The 5,079-nt window shown below is 30.4% G+C and overlaps 1 long non-coding RNA gene across 1 annotated transcript; it reads left to right on the top strand.

The window, feature by feature from the left end:
* The first annotated feature begins 1,485 nt into the window (after positions 1-1,485).
* Positions 1,486-4,837, top strand: LOC132733757 (uncharacterized). The gene is made up of 3 exons (XR_009626211.1): positions 1,486-1,563; positions 1,800-1,884; positions 2,532-4,837. It is a non-coding gene; the product is annotated as an uncharacterized LOC132733757 (long non-coding RNA).
* The last annotated feature ends 242 nt before the right edge of the window (positions 4,838-5,079 follow it).

Below are 5,079 nucleotides of genomic sequence, written 5' to 3'. Positions count from 1 at the left end.
CAATCGCTTTATCAACTATATAAATCAACAACAGATAGAGCGAACTATAGTAGCATTTAAAACATGTTTATAATACAAGATTATTTTACAACATTGTTCTCGGAAAATACATAGAAAGTGTAAAATGAAAATATTACTTTTATTCTCAATTTGTTTGCATTCAGCAATATTACTGATGCCACTGATCTACATTATATACGAGTATAATATTTAAGACAAATACAAGTATAAAGAATATTTCTATAATCAATATTGTTATGCAGTTGGTGTACTGAAATTTAAGACAAATACAAACAACAATTACGGACGTTAATGAGTCTGAAATCGCTAATAAGCTGCCTGTAGAAATCATCAATACTACATAGAATACCATTGTGAGGTGAAATACAGTTTTGACTTCCTAGTCTAGTCTTGTCTCTGCAATTTGCATCGGCAAAAGCATAATCAGACTGATTATTAAGAGTGCATAGTAACGTTTCGTGCGGCAAAAGTAATGAGATTTTCCAATCTCTTATAATGAAAAAGCGTATTCAGACTGTTGTTACTTTTTAAAAGGCTTTTTCAAGCTCATGCATACAATACACTTTTATAAATTGAAATATTGTTTGTTATAAAACTCCATCAATAACAGAAGACAAAACACTTTAAGTGTTAAAAATAGTCCTTGATAAATAATGTAAACTTGTCGAAAAGAGGATATTATGATTATTCTTCTATAATTTGAAATGGATAAAATATTTTATAAAACGTTATAAAATTTATAAAATAGAAAATAACAAATAAGATGCTTTAAAAAAAGATACCCACTATTTAAATGTAACATGAATTTAATTTGAAAAACGCTCTTTTTTATTTTTCAAATATGCCATTTTCTTATTAATACAAGATAAATTTAAAATAGAATTGTATTATTGTTTTCATTTATTTTGTAATATTTATCTTGAACATAATATATGATGTTGAGATATTCACATATCAATGTAAGTTACGCATTTTTGACAATATCGTTTTTTGTATTCGCTGCGTTAGCAGTGAATACAGTTCTATCACAATTTGCGGGATTGCAATAGAAGAATGGGTACCGAACAACGCAAAGTAGCTCTACACAGATTTTCTTGTCACACACAAGTGATAAGATTTTGAATTGTCAGTAGTTCATTTTTGATTGTGTTATTTCTATCGTATATTATTTGCATGTTTTCAGGATATAATCAGTAAAAAATATCATTAGTATTCATTCGCGTTAACTTTGCGTAAGGAAGTAGTTCGTACCAAAACAAAGTTTTCGACGTGAAAGCTGGTCTCATCATTTTCTAAAAGTAGGTACAGAAAACTTACCAATATTATTTGAACTTAATTTTATTCTGTTTTGGAATTCTTATTTGGATTTCATGATGCGTAACAGTGTTGATAATTCAGGTGTCTTGATATATTTTTTGTTTGTTTGAGTTGTTTCCCTTGTTTTCCCGCAATATCACTTGTTTTGTCTATGTTTAAGCGGCTTTGTTTGTAAAAAGTTCAAAGTGTTCTTAATTTATTGGAAATATGGATTATTGATAGTTGGTCAGTATTATTTTGAGTTGCATTTGGTTTGAATTAGTGTTTTATAGAGTGTATGTCATAGATGATTTTTTAATTAAGTAACGAGTGTGGTCTGATTCGAAATGTCATCAGTTTTTCGTGATTTGGAACCTTTTGAGAATTGTTTTCAGAAAAAATCCGTTAATCTAGCTCTCTGTTTACTTAATCTCACAATTTATTCATATCACTTTGCACATTGTGTTTATTATATTTTGCAGAAGTTACAGCAGAGAGAGAGAGTTTGACAGTATGCGTGTTTGAAGAAGATAATGCTTTTATTGGTACATTCAATTCCACAAACTGGTGAGTTTAGAATTTATTTATGATTATGATGTATTTTATAATAACTTCATTAAATGAACTTATGATTGTGGCGGCCAAAGAAAGCATATAGCTATATTATAAGTTAATATACCTACAGGTTAAGTAAGCTGTTCAATGTGTTGTAAATATTTAATACACCGATAAACACTTTCAGAACTAGCAGACGAGAGGCTTTTCTTATCAGTAGTTTTAGGAATAAAGATAACCGGTTGTTTTCTCACTATATAAATTGTATGTAAAATGGTCTGACATGTGGTAGGGTTAACTGTTCATTTGAATACTTTGTGGAGTCAAAAGATGTGTTGAAGAATATACTGTGATGAAGCTAAGATCCAACGTTTGCTATTGGTGTAATTCATTTTAAAAGCAGACATTTAATCAGAACAAACTAGCGGTTTTGTTTAAGCATAAGAGATATCAATTTTACTCGAAGATAAGGGAAGCAACTTGTATTTTTTCACTTGATATACCTCGGTTATTTTAGTAGATCATATAGAAAGTGTGAATGGGTTTATTGTAATTGACCATAAATTTGGAGGTTTTTATTTAAATGATAATTATGCATTTCAGGCAAAGGAAATTGATTTAACTCTATTTTTATGTTGATGTAATTTGTTTAATTTCAGAGTGTTGATTTCCTCGATTTCATTGACTCGATGATTCATTCTTTGATTTCTAATGATCAATCAACTTATTGATTTACTGATTGATTGGACATGTCATGGAGCTTAATATAGATGGAGAAGTAACTTAGACGTCATACAGTTAAATTCAGTATTATCGGGGTTGTTCTAGTGCAAGTTATCATGTGTTTCGGGATTTTCCAAGATTTGATGCATCCTGGGTAATAGTAGCCAAAATACCGCCATATTCAATTCCAAGAGGAACATTGACAAAAAAAGACGAAGCATTTTCTACTTACATAAGAAGCAATAGTTATTTATGTTAAAACGTACCATACACACTTTTCCACACAGATATTTTTTTTACTTGAAAACTATTATTTTTTACTATGACTTTTTTAGTTTCAAAGGCATCTACCTCTTACTTCAAATACATATTCCTTATCATCAATTACATCTTATGTGACTAGGTTCATAATTTACTCTTAAAGCAATATTTCCAGGTTAATATCCCTTTGAACTATTTTTTAAAGAAATATAATAAGTAATTTAATTTACTTTTTAGCTCACCTGAGCAATGCTCAGGGTGAGCTATTGTGATGGCCCTGTGTCCGTCGTCGTGCGTCGTCAACTTTTAACGTAAACATCATCTCCTCTGAAACCAATGACTGCACATCGACCAAACTTTACAGAAATGATCCTTGGGTGGGCCCCTTTCAAAGTTGTTCAAATGGTTCCGGTCTGTTGCATATGTAGGTCATAGGGCCAGAAAAGGATTTCAAAAAACACAAAATTAAAAAATCTTCTTGTCTGAAAGTACATGGGCCAGAGCTTTGATTTTTGGTATATGGTATCATTATGGGTCCTCTACCAAAGTTGTTCAAATTTTGTCCCTAGTGTCAAAATTGGCCCCAACCTAGGGGGTCATAGGTTTTTCCTTATATGTATATAGTAAAATCTAAAAAAATCTTCTTCTCTAGATGTTTAGCATGAAACATCTTCGAATGGGTGTCAACCAAGATTGTTCAAATAAAAGCCCTGTGGTTTCAACTGGCCCCGCTCCGGGGGCCTATATACAGGTGAGCGACTTTGGGCCATCATGGCCCTCTTGTTTATATTTCTTATCATTACACATATGTTGTGTGACAAGCATGACTATTTCCAGAATTACCCCCCCCCCACCTTGAACTTATTCATGGAATTTATGTAAACAAACGTTCTTAGTTTCATAGTTTTGTCTTCCATACCAACTTATCTCAGCCTCTTGATATTTTGTATACAGTATTGACGTGGTCCCATACCGTCGGATTTGATTTTAGTTCTGTCGCTCACCAAGCCCCATTTACCGTTAAATTTTCAAAATTAATGGTCAATGGTAGGAAATTTTTGTGACAGATTTTTTAGCAACTACTTATCACAGGCTCTTGATATTTGACAAACAGCATTGACACATGGTCTTATACTGTGGGATTCGATTTCAAGTCTTTCATTCATCCACTTCCTGTTAACTGTCTTATTTAAATTTTCCACATTAATGGTCAGTGGTAAATATTTTTCAAAACATTACAGCATCATGATATTTGGTATAGAAATGCAACCCGACCTTTTCTGTCTTTGACCCATTTTTTTTTTTAAATTTTGAAAACATTCATTTATTATTGTTGAAATCTACTTATAATACCTTTAAAATACCATGTTCCCAGTACTTTTTATAAACATGCTTAAGTTGTTCTTAACATACACAAAACAAACTTGTACATTCCTTTATTAGAAATTGTCTTTTTTATATAACCAGGCACAAGTGACAAGATAATATTTATGTATATGCTATTATCATTGTGGACACAAACTGTAAACAAAGGTATCATTTTTGATTCTAGTCAAAGTAAAAACAAACAGTGATTGCACTAGAGTTATATAAGAAAGTTTGTGGGAGCTTTACATGCTCATAACATTTCTATCTTTGTCAGAGAAATATTTGATTTCTAAGAAATAAACTATTTTGACTTCAATTTCCGAAGAAACATGACACTACACCCCAAATTTAAATGCATAATAACTATTACATTTGTTTGACTTAACTGTTTCTTATGGTCAATAGTGTTACATGTATATAATTTTTTATGTTCATTTTACATTTGCTTGTTTTTTCTATCATTTCAATCCATAATGTCTTAATCATTATATAATTTGATAATACCTTAATTATGTAGCATTGTAGCATTGTTTTATGATTTACATTGTATTTGCAATTTTGTGAACATTTATCAGTAAGTAATATTCTTAATAAAAGAAATTTCACAATTGATATGAAGTAACAAGCCATTTATAGAGTGTGTTTCCGATTTATGAAAATGTTTTTAACAAATAACTTAAAATTGAGCAATCACCATACTTTCTAGCATAAGAATCTTAAAGTAAAATTACTTAAATTGCAAGCAAGTTGCAATTTTATACATGAGATAAACTTATCGTGACCAAATTTGTTTTTCATGTTAGCAAGTTCTGTATATATGCTTTAATTAGAAAAGAACACTGATTATGTATGAAG

Source organism: Ruditapes philippinarum, unplaced genomic scaffold (genome assembly GCF_026571515.1).
Source record: "Ruditapes philippinarum isolate M1 unplaced genomic scaffold, ASM2657151v2 ctg4527_1_1_1_1, whole genome shotgun sequence".
Taxonomy (NCBI): Eukaryota; Metazoa; Mollusca; class Bivalvia; order Venerida; family Veneridae; genus Ruditapes; species Ruditapes philippinarum.
The sequence above is the reverse complement of the archived record's forward strand: the minus strand, read 5'-3'. Positions and strand labels throughout refer to the sequence as shown.